This window comes from Acomys russatus, chromosome 9, assembly GCF_903995435.1.
Source record: "Acomys russatus chromosome 9, mAcoRus1.1, whole genome shotgun sequence".
NCBI classification, from domain to species: Eukaryota; Metazoa; Chordata; class Mammalia; order Rodentia; family Muridae; genus Acomys; species Acomys russatus.
Genome location: NC_067145.1, coordinates 11,693,737 through 11,706,582, shown reverse-complemented (window position 1 = coordinate 11,706,582; position 12,846 = coordinate 11,693,737).

The following is a 12,846-nucleotide window of genomic DNA, read 5'->3' as shown; positions in this document are numbered from 1 at the left end:
AAAACTAAAGTAAAGGAAATCAAAGAGTAAACAAAGTTTGACCCACAGACAGAGGCTCTGGGTGAGATAATAGAGACAGCAGGATTGTCTGCTGGTTTCTCTTCAGGAAAAAAATGTTGGACAATTTTCTGTTGATTGATTCACTAAATCTTCCCTTTTCATGTCCAGTCTTTCTACAGCCTTTTCCATTTTCCTAGAGTATTTTCACGCATTTTGCTTTATTCCCAGCAGTGTTAATATTAGTTTCTTTCCAGACAAGAAGTTATGAAAATCTTAAAATGAATGAAGTAGAATGTTTGTACCATCCATTGATATGACAAGTTTATTGCTATGTTTGGGGGAAAAATGTTTTACTGGCTTCTACTGTAGTCATCCTATAGTATAGACAATGAAAGCATTCACTTAGCATATCCATTTATTTTCCAATGAAAGAGGCATATATGGAAACTTTATATGAGCTCTCAAATTTATACCACAGTGGGGAAAATGTTTAAGGAATTCATGAATGTCTGGTTTTCCCTTCCTGATGCTGTCTACTTCTACTTTCTCCAGTTCAAAAAAAAAAAAAAAAAGCACTGGATCTCGGAGTAGAAAGAGTAATTTGCCTGAGTCAAATCTGAGTCAAAAACGCTCGCTTCTGACACTTCAGGTCATGTAATCTTTCTTTTTATCATGTTCTTCCCAGTTCCCTAGAGAGCCACTTCCGCAGAGCTTTTACATCGTCTGTTAGTAAAAAACGAAGACCTTCTCTTGGTGTTTTACAATGGGGCTTGCAGTCACTTGGACTTGTTTCAGGTAAGAAAGAGATAGTAGTTGTCTTAACTCTTTTCTAGCATATTCAGTGTGGTTGTGTTATTGTGGAAGTGTTGATTTTGCACGTCACGTCCCACACACTCAGGGGACACTTTGTAAACTGCTGTGCTTATGTTTATTATAGTCAGTGCATGTACTCTCTAGTCTGCACGCCAGGAAGCAATTCAGGGTTTAGTGCTAGTCTGCCATTAGCAATATTTCTAAGACTTATTGTGCACTTATTTTACACTGAAAAAAAAAAAAAACTTGGCACGTAATAAGATAATGTTAGCCTAAAGAATCTAAAAATGGAAAACTCTATTTTTTAAATTTTTTAATTTGTTCACTTTACTTCCCAACTGTAGCTCCCCTCCTTTCACCTCCCAATCCTACTCACCCTCCCTCATAACTCGCTTTCCCTCCCCTAGTCCTCAGAAAAAGGAGCCCCTATCCCCTAACATCTGACCTCAGCCTACATGTCTCTTCTGGACTGCCTGTGTCCTCTTCCTCTGTGGCCTAGCAAGAGTGCCCACCAGGCGGAAGTGATAAACATGGGCGGCCAAGGCACATGTAAGAAGTAGTCCCTACTCCCCATAATATGGGACTCACAAGGAGACCCTGGTGCTAGATGTCCTTCAATAGGAGAACGGATAAAGAAACTGGTATATTTACACAATGGTTTGCTACTCAGCTGTTAAAAACAAGGACACCTTGACACTGGCAGGCAAAAGGAAGGAACCAGAAATGATATCCTGAGTGAGATAACCCAGACCCAGAAAGACTCACATGGTATATATGCACTTATAAGCAGATCTTAGCCAAATAATACAGGATGCCAACTCTTCAATACACAGACCTAAAGAAAGTAAATAAGAGGAGGAGGACCCGAGGGAGAATGTTTAATTCTCATTCAAAGGGACAAATGGAAACAGTTGAAGAAAAGGAACAGGAAGGGCGACTACCATGGAGGTCGTCTGAAAGACTCCACCCTGCAGGAGACCCAAGCAGATGCTGAGGCACACAGCCAAATTTCAGAATGAGCACAGAGAGTCTTATGGAAAACCCTGCTTTTATCTTAATTATTAGACTATTGGCATCATGGCTGAAGAAAGGTATCTTGGAGCTCAGCCTGTAAAAAGCTAACTTTAACGAATCAATGGTAAATTCCTACAGCCACCATCAGTCATCTGTCTAAGAAGAACAGCACTGGGCTTTTCATGAAGGAGGAGCAAGGACTTTGTCAGTGTATAGTGAACTTTGTGGCATTTCTGAAGCTCATTCTGTACCTTGCTGTCTACTCAATTCAGCTCCACCAATGGGGGAAAGCCCTGCTAAACCATCATGGTAAAGTCAGCCTCCTTTCCTGCAGTTGCATAGTTTTGCAAAGATATAACAGTTTTTAATTAGTTTGAAAAGGGTCATAATAAGAAGCATTCAACCAGTGTAAAGGACCAGGTATATTTAGTTTACTGTTTGGGAACACATGGTAAAAAAAATACCCATAATCTCACTCTTGTCTGATATGAAAAAAAATCTGTCAGGGTATTCTGAAATGTAGAAGGATACTGAGGATTTTGTGAGTACTCAAACTTATCACAAGATAATTCACATATAAATATATATAGCAAGAGGAGTTTCTGTATACGTGTTTATATAGATATCATGTGTATGTGAAATATATATGTATATGTAATCATTGTGTACAAATATATACTGGAGTTGTATAAATATCTATACATTACACATGCATTTTATTTTCTTGTAATAAATTTGTGAATATTCTAAAAACACATAATTAAATTATATTTGTGTAGCTCAGAAATCTATATATAGCTCATTAGATAAAAATGAGGGTTTGGTCAGAGACCACTTTTCTTTCTGGAGACACTAGGGCAAAATCGATCCCTGTACTTGATAATTAGTCAGTTGGAAAGAAATCCATGTTTATTTAGCAACACTCCACGGATTTTCGCTGTCTTGAAAGTAATGAACTAGAGGAAAGCACTGTACCTTTACAGGCATCCTTGTCTGTTTATGTCCTTCCCTCACCTGAGACCAGAGGGCCTTGACATTCTTCTTCTTTTGTCCCCTTTCAGCCTCTGTTCATCACATTCTGCTTTGTTCATAGCATGAAGTTTCTCACATAATTAGAGTGTGTATGCCTCTGAAAAATAGGGTGACGTCCTCATCTGGAACAATGTGTCCTCATTCCTGGTCACAAGTTCCACGCTGCTAAGTGAGTTCACTGTTGGATGGGCTGAGGATTTGGAGCTAGACACATAAGGGACAAATAATTTTGTCTACAATACTCACAATTTTATATTTTTCTTTCATTCATCTTGGAAATAGATAAAGTAGGACAATATGTAATATCTACTAATACTTAGTCAGACTCCAAAAATCTCAAGATTTTCAGTGTACTAAATTAGAAAGTGAGAGTAAACAAAACAAGTCTTTGCACTGTTCAGGGAACACATTGTATTCAACCAAACCATCATCTGTGCTTTTTTTCTGCTTCCTCTGCTTATTTAAATTATATACAGCCTTGCAGACTCACCTCACTCTCTCCAACTCGGCAGAGCCTGTCTATAGTAAATATGGTTTTTATTTACTTCTTACGTTTTCTGCAATACATGCTATGTACTGAGACAGTGGGGGCATTTAGTTGGCTAAGCAAATGGAGGGCTGTGATAGTTGACCTTGGTTTGTCATCTTGACAGGATTAAGATGGCCGGGGAGGGGACTAGATTGGAAGAGGGAGGGAAGGTGAGAATGGGAAGACACAAGTGAGGGGATAAGAGTTCAATGTGAATAAATTATAATAAAAATTAAAAAGAAAAGAAAAAAATAGAAAGTGAGAGTAATTTGTGAATTTCAGATGGGAGATTAAAATTTATTTCTCAATTTAATATTTTCTGTTATCTAAAACTGACAGGAAAACTAAGAAATATGCCCCCAAATAATGTCAAGGTATATAAAAAAAATCTATTTGTGCTATCATTTTGGAAATGCTATGTTAGGGGAAAATAATTACCAAGTTTGTATCTACAAGCATGTTGTGTATTTTTTTACCTCTTTAAGCACTGTGATCTTTTCACACTATATTAGTGGTATCATAATTAACTGGACTTCAAAGGAAATACATACTGATTTGTAAAGGTTTCTTTGTTCTCATCTGCTGGGGTTACATGATAGAAAAAAATCTATGATTTTGTTTCGTCTGAGGCTCTATAAAATGACATAATTCATTGAAAATACATAAGGCACAAAACAGTAATGAATGCTTGAGAAGTGGAAGTGCTACTGCTCAAAGTAAAAGTCTCTGTTTTAATCTACTTTTCCCCTGTATTCTGCCTTCTCTACGGTTCACATTGACCAGGAAAATTAAACTTTAAAATATTTGATAATCTTTTGTACCCATTAAGTTATCTAACCCTCAGAATAGAATGATAAATTATTATGCTGATCCTCCTATTCTTTACTCATAAAAGAAATTGTTTGTTTGTGCTTATATAATATACAATCAAGAGTCAGTAGTCACGCCATTTTTCTACCAAATATATCTTTATCAAAGGTTTATACCAGAATATTTTAATTGCTAATATGACCAATATGCCAGAATATTGATTACTATAATTTATATATGCTAAAGATAAACTGGAAATGTTATTTTTATTTTGTTTTGCTTTTTTATGAAATGGTGACACTACCCAACTACATTGTTAGCATGTATGTTATAGAATATTAGGCTATACAAAGTCTATGTATATTGTATTTACAATTGTGCAGTATCTATATTTTTTAAGCATCCATTGCTAGATTAGAATAGATCTCTCACAAGAAACTGAATATTGCACATATTTCTGAATTTGACATCAACAAATGTAAATTCCATGTTCATCCAAAAATTTTATGGTGATGCATTCTGAAGGATAATTTTAATACTTCAGAAAAGAGTGTATGGACAGAAATTTAGACAAAGAGGCTGCCTGCATTTATTACCATGTAATAATCATACTACATTTTAGGACCAATTGAATTGATGAATTTATTGTAACAAAAATGATGCAGTGAGAAAAGGGTTCTGACCTGTTTTAAAATCCTAGGGATGAAGATTCATTCAATTCTGTGCACTATTTCTGGAGCTGGCTAAAAACTTATACCATCTATATATAAGTGGAGGAACCTATAAAGAGTCTTTCACACAAGAGAGCAGTGTTTATTCCTCATGTCTCTTAAATTACGATTAATTACATAAAACAGTTGTAAAAATATTATATTTCCAAATGGTTATTCCACTTGAAAATGAGTACAAATAAATTTTAGCTTTAGAGGTGTGTGTAGCAATAAATTAAAGCACATTTTGATGTCAACTTCAAAGATGAAAATAAAATTAGTTTCTGGGCAGACGGCCTAGGATGGAGGCCACACAACTAGAGAAAAGGAACACTTTATTGCACCTAATGTTTTGAAAGTGAATTATAAAACTGTTAGTCATAAATTACAAAATTGTTACTCACAGAAAATAACACTAGCTATTATAATAAAAGATTTTGAAATATTACTGGTTTGCCTGCCCTGCAACGAATGATCATCACAAAGCACGTATTTCCTTTTTCTGTTTTTTTTTCCATACAATATATTTGATCTTTTCCCCCTACTCTTCCAACTCTTCACAGATTCTATCTACCTTCATACCCCACAACCTTATGCTTTCTTCTCTCTTTCTTTCTTTCTCTCTCTCTCTCTCTCTCTCTCTCTCTCTCTCTCTCTCTCTCTCTCTCTCTCTCTCTCTCACACACACACACACATACACACACACAAACCTCAAAAATAAAAAAAGAGCAAATGAATAAACCGATAGGAAAAAAAGATGTAAAAAAAAAAAGCCAAAACAAAACAAAGTAAAAGCATACCTCCCAAAAGAAAAACTATAGAGGCAAAGAGGTTGTTTTGGTGGTGGTGGTGGTGGTGGTGGTAATGGCGGCAGTGGCATGTGTGTGTGTACGTGTGTGTGGGTGTGAGTGAAGTACTCCTGAGCATGAGGCCTGCCTGGAGTGTTGTTCATATACCAGTGACACACCACTGAAGAGCTCAGACTTTTCCCTTTCCCTGCAGTTGTCTACTCTAAGTACCTGTTCAGTTAGACTTGGCCTGATCTGTTGACTTTCTCAAATGATGACTTGGAAATCCTTTTTTGTAAATATGGTACATAAGATATAAAATATGAATTTCTATTTAAGCCACTGTAATATATTTTCTGGCCCCCCATTATGTTTCGTAGCCATAACATAATTCAGGAATGTATTCAGTCTAACTTCAAAAGGCCCCATTGTCTATAATCCTGTCAACCCTCCAAAAGGAAGGAAGGGAAGCATAGTGAGAAAATACTGACAAAAACAAGACTGAAAACCATCAGGGCAAGCTCCAAACTCTACATCTACCTGTCTGAAGTCAAATTGATTTTTAGATCCCCAAATCCTTTATGCTTTGTTGACTACAACACACTTCTTTCCTTTGGGCTGGCTCTACTCCCTGTTATCAGCTTTCCTTGGCAGGCATCCCACAGCTCTGTTATCACCAACATCTTGGAAACTCCAAGACAATCCAGGTTTGACATTCACAGCTTCACAAAATGACTTCTATGACCTCAGAGACTTTCCTTAGTCATGGAAAAATATTCCACACCACCTCTCCTCTATTTTTCACTCTAAAGCCGGAACAATGTGGCCAAAGCTGCCAAGTTCTGCTGCTTGCTGGGGCCCTTCAGTCAATTACTTAGTCATCCACTTTATGTTTTCAGTGGTTTCCTTCACTTCCTAAGCTTGGCTCTTCTGAAACGTGCTTTGTAGACCAGGCTGTTGATGAACTAAGAGATATGCATTCTTTGGTCTCCTGAGTGTTATGACTAATGGCATGTACCACCACCCCTGGACCTAAGCTCTTAATTTCACTTCATAGTATAGAAATTAGCTGGGTAGAGTCTTGGCCTGAAGTCCCCATTCCTTTTATTCCATTTAACATCAGGATTTTCTTTACTTGGTTTATCTCTTTGAACACATGACTTAGCTCCATTCTACTTCCTGGTGCCCCTTCTCTCCTTGAAACTATATGGTTTGTATTTTTCCTTGCTCAGCTTGCTCCTTTTCATTATAGATCATTATAAGAGTGACCACTAATAACCACACAACAGAGTCAATACTAAGCTGCTTTGAGAATTAACCCAAAATCCTTCACTTTAGCTTCAGGCAGTCTTTTCAGACAAGGATAAAAAGGAATCATACTCTTTACCAAAATACCACAATTATAGTATCTAGGCCACATACAAAAATTCTTCTCTTCTCAACCTCTTGAGTCAGGTCCCCACAGTTAAACTCACTCTCAGCATCACTGTTTTCCATGCTTCTACTAGGATTGTTCATTAAGCTCCACTTAAATCATTTAACTGCTTTCCTAATCCTAAATCCCAAAGTCTACGTTTTCCCAAACAATAGCATTGTGAGGCCTGTCAAAGAATTACCCAAGTTCCTGGTCCCAACTTCTGTCTTAGTTAAGGTTTCTTGCTATGAAGAGACACCATGACCAAGACAACTCTAATAAAGAAAAGTATTTAACTGGGGCTAGCTTCAGATAATTAGCCCATTATCATCATGATGGGGATAAAAGGCAGTATACAGGAGGACCTGGTGCTGGAGGAGCTGAGAATTTTACACCTTGATCCATGGCAGCAGAAAGAGACTGTCATTCCTTGCCTATTTTGAGCATATGAGACCTCAAAGCCTACCTCCACAGTGACACACTTTCCTTTACCAAGGCCACACCTCCTAATAGTGCCACTTTCTATGGGACAATTATCCAAACACATGAGTCTAAGGGGACCGATCATTCCTATTCAAGCCAGCACAGTCATTATGACTTGAAATTAAGTCAGATAAATTAACCATGTATGGTACATAAAGAGGAATATCACATAATGAGCTCGATAGATGTAAATCATTTATGAAAATTTGATAGTTTTATAAGAGGAAGAAAAAACACTATAAACATACTATGCATAGGGGAAAAAGCCTTTCTAAGTGACATCTATTAAATATTTATGATTAACTAGTAAGTTATTGAGACTATTCATAGTATATTAAAACAAACACAAGTGGACAATCAGCTAATTTTTAATGACTAAGTATTTTCAATCATATAATAAAAATGTAAAGTCTGTAATAAAGAAGCAAAAGGAAAATGGGAAAGTTTTAGTCCTGTACCACATTTTAAAATTCACTGTAGACAATCATCAATTCTTAAACATCTTAGTATTAATCAATGAGGTGAAATCTTCACAGGTTGTAGTTTGAGAACACTTCACTAGAAAAGAATAAGTGGGTTGGTGGCAGAATGCAGCTCCCATAGTGCATGCGTGTATGTGTGTGTGGTGTGTGGGGTGTGTGTGTGTGTGTGTGTGTGTGTGTGTGTGTGTGTGTGTGTGCGTGCAAGATACCTAATGCTTTGGTATATATGTATATTTGTGTATATAGTTCTTAATTATTATTTTTTTTTAATCTGAGATTATATAGATAATTTTTTGTTGTTGTTGTTGTTTTTTTTTTTATTAATTTATTCTTGTTACATCTCAATGTTTATCCCATCCCTTGTATCCTCCCATTCCTCCCCCCCCCCATTTTCCCATTATTCCACTCCCCTATTAAAATAAATTGGGTATGTGTGGAAGGATTGTAGGCTTTATCCCAGGTGAGGGCAGTCTTGGCAAGTCTTGCCTCAGGCTCCACTGCTTGGAAACACCACCAATATTCCACTGAGAAGGACATTTTTGAAGGCAGGGAGGAACCATCCTGGGTCTGGAATTTAGAAAACAGACCAGAGACTGGATAAGGCAATGGTCTAGGAGTATAGAAGAATATGATTAGAAGGAATCATTTTATTGATACATTTTTGTTGTTGATGATGAGTACTGTTTTGTATTACAGTAGGTCTTTGGGCTATCCTGTCTTGGGCTCTTGGTCACCAAAGCAGTATCAGGTATGGATTCAAATATGTGGTGTGACCCTTTAGTCAAATAATACATTGGCTGGTTACTTCCACTAGTTCTGTGCCATCATTACCATGGTAGACTTTGCAGGTAAAACAGATTGTAGTCAAAGGCTTTGTGGCCTGGATTTATGTCTATTTTTCAGTTTTGGTTGCCTGCAGATCCCAGCACCAAGGACACTAGAACATAAGAGTGAGAGCTCCATCTAGGAATGAGTGAGAGGTTCATCTAGGCACCAGCTCAACTTATCCATATTCAATGAATTGTGTGGATATTGTCCTCAGCTATGGGGCTCAATTCTCAATTTTTGGAGAGAAATCCTGGGTTGTTTGGAAATTTCCTTATGGTCCTGTTAGACAAAACCCAATTGAATGCAACCCAGTCCCACTCTTTGCTTTGTGACAAGAGATGGCCATCTGAGATCCCATAACACCAATGCATTAGGTTTCTACATCCTCTCAAATGATCATTTTTCCTCCTACTGTATTGCCTCATCCTGTCGTATCTTGTTATGCCATGGTCAGTTGATGCTACTGAGAAGCTTGCTGTTTTCTTCCTGGAAAATGAACTGAAGTGGGTCTGGGGGAGAGCAGCAGCTGTGTCTGAGTGGGGTGGGAGGAGTGAAGGGGCAGCAGGGTATGACTGGCATATATTCTGAGAGAAGAATACATTTCAAAAAGATTTTCAAAAGGTTTAATTGCTCAAACCAGTGATAATAGAAGAAGGTAGAGTAAAGAATACTCAGCCATCACATGTAAGGTCAGAGAAAGGAAGAAATGTCCAGGAAGACTTTACTTGTGACCATCTCTGATTAATTTTGTGGATTTGATTTGTACAAAGGGCACCTTGAAACTGGCTGAATTTCAAATCTTATACTGAATCTCAAGTGTTTGATTATAAGGGCAAAAACCTTTGAAATTAAAATATATTTGCATATCAAGTTGCTTTTCAAGTAATCATATAAGAGACCATTTTCTACTAAATAACAAAAAAATATTGACAGAGATACAGATTAAACTTAATCTAACACTTGACATGTGCATGCATGATGCAAAGTAATTATTTTGACTGAATTGAGGGAAAGAGTTGATGGTGTGTCTTGACTGTCAACTCTCCCAGAATTAGAATCTACTTCAAACTTCTAAAATGCACTATTGACACTATTTATTGTTTCTGTTGTAGTGTTTCAGAGAGGGTTGAAATATAGGCCAATATGTGGGGTAGAGGACTTGCCTGAATATTGATAGCATTATACAATGGTCTAGAGGTGTAGACAGAAAAACGTAAAAGAAGGAAAAATCCATCTGACAAGTGATTTTTCCCTTACTCAAACACAAATTATCAATCACTGCTACCATTGCTTGAAGCAAAAATCATCTTTATTCACCTATTTAATAAATACTAAAAGTAAATTACTCTCTTTGGGCCTTCAAAGCTGTCAGAGTTAAACTGAGGCAGGAGAGAACATGAAATATTTTAATGTAGCATGGATCCATCCTTAGTTACATTATATAAGCTCTTCTCGTGCACAGCAAAACACACACACATATATATATGTATATAAATATACATGTATATACATATTCAGAACACGACAAATATAGCTGAGTTGCATGCAGATATTAGTGAAGACATAAGTGGAAATCCTGACTAGGTTATTGCAATTATTAGTGATAAAATTGTTTAGTTGAAACTGCCATGTGGTGGGTAAACTTCTTTCTGTAGTTGTATTTCCAGAGCACTTTAACTATTAGGGAAAACTCAGGCTGAATGAAGAGAGCATGGTACCACAGACTGTAGACCCTGATAGATGATAGAACAAAACAAGGAAAAGAAGAAATCCTGTTAAAGCAAGTACTATTTCTCTTTGCTATCTGGCCACCCTTATATATGATAATTTCCTCCACGATTATGAATCCACATTGGGCTAAATATTTTTAAAATACCTGCTAATATGTTTTAACCCTCCTCTGTTGCTTGACTTAATGCTTAATTATACTGACAGAAAATCTGAATATTATAAACTAATATCACCATGCAATACCTGAATATATGAATGTTCATGATAATAAATAATGAGTATTGACAAAAATGGGAGTAAGAGAAGGATTCAGAAATGCCCCATGTAATAAAATACTAAAGAACTCTGGTAACAATGGCATTTATAAATAATTAAGAATTAGAAGAAAAAAAAATAAAATAATTACTTTGTTGTCTTTTGAATTGCACTGGGTCTTTATGGACTATGGTAGAATTCTTCACTTTCTATGTGTTATATAGGTAAGCTTATTTTTTCAGTGGTAGGAAATCCCATTCAATTAAATTGTACCTGTTAAATTAATAACTTTTCTCAAGCTTTTCTTCCCTTACCCTATTTCCCTTCCTACATGTGCACTAATCCTATCTGTCAACTGCCACAAAGTTCTATTAAAAGTTCAACCATACTTATGACGAGTAACTTTAGACACCCTTGGCCTGAGGATTATCCAACCAGAGGCTTAAATTGGATGTGTTCCTGTGAACTTGAAAATGAAGAATTGTTGATTTCAAGCTGTTATAGCTGAGAAACTGCTGAGTTCCTGATTGAGACAAAAATGAAGATTGAAAATGATTTATAGGGTTTATTACATGGAACTTTCAAAATTAAAACATGGATATCTACGAGGCAATAATCATGTGTGTAGATACAAGTAGATAAAGTAAATAGAAAACTTTAAAGGAAATATATAAGTTGGGAAAATGCACCATTAGACATTTAGAAAACAATAACAACAGTCAGTGGTAACCACTTAAGCCTATATCAATAGGTGAGGCCTTGATTGATATATCAAAGATGGCAAGCAGAAAAATTGTTCATGTTGAAAGAAAGTAATCTCCAAGATTTCAAGTAATAAGAAATTTGTAGAAACCTAATTGGAAAGTTAAATTATTCTTTTGAAAATTAATAGGAAGTCTGCAGATAAAAGCTAGTTATCTGATACAATTAAATATGTGTTTCTGTCTGTCTGGGAGTGTATGTATGGAGGTGTGTGGGAGGGTCAGTGGGTTTGCAACTACTTTCTGAAAATGACATAGTTTTACAGCCATATGCAACATCAAAAGGTTAAGTTCAGAGAATAAAGTATGATTGTAGCAATAAATTTTTGCTTATGATACAGTCCAATTAACAACAATATAATTTGGGAAAATAAAAGCCATAATAAACAAATGATAATCTATTTCTTTTCTGGACACATTATATAACAGATTCTATGGTACATTCCGCTGTGCTTTATCTGAACAGATCAGTGCAATAAACCTGAATGATAGGTACCATTATTCAATTTCCAAAGACAGAAAACAGAGTTTAAAAGGGGTTAAGTAATTTGTCTGAGGTCACAGAGTCAGTGATTGGTTTAAGACCCGAGACTGTTCCATATCCCCCAAAATGCTTCCTGCTTCTTAAAGAACCTGCAATAAAAGTGACTTTCCTATCTTTGTAATATTTGTTTTAAGCAAAACACTTTGTGAGAATAATTTGCTGATGAATATTGAAGTAAACAGAAGTATAGTGGTCAAATGGAGTGGCAGTATCCAACCAAAAAATAAAAAAATGATGTTGTTTTAGAATCTCAGAAAATGTTATGAAGAAACTAGAATGATGATGTAATTGTTAAACATTTAGGGGAATTTCAAAATTGTAACAACTCAGTGACATTATCATGAAACTCCATTTCAGATTCTCAGCAGCAATTCACCTGCCTTGTCCCATGACAATGTAAGAAGTTAACACTCGAGCAGAATGTTTGCTTCTTTATAAGCCTCAAGAATGATTCCTGTGCCCAGCTCGGGAGGCTTTCATAGAAATCAGTACTGGGAAACACACCATAATATTGAATTCCTCATTTAAACTGTTGAAGAATTTCAGAAATTTTGAAAGTTTTATACATAATAGTGCCTCAGGTAAGATTTCACTTCTCATTTATCAGAATAATTAAAAACCTCAGATGTGTTGCTGGTTTTGGGGAAGCTAG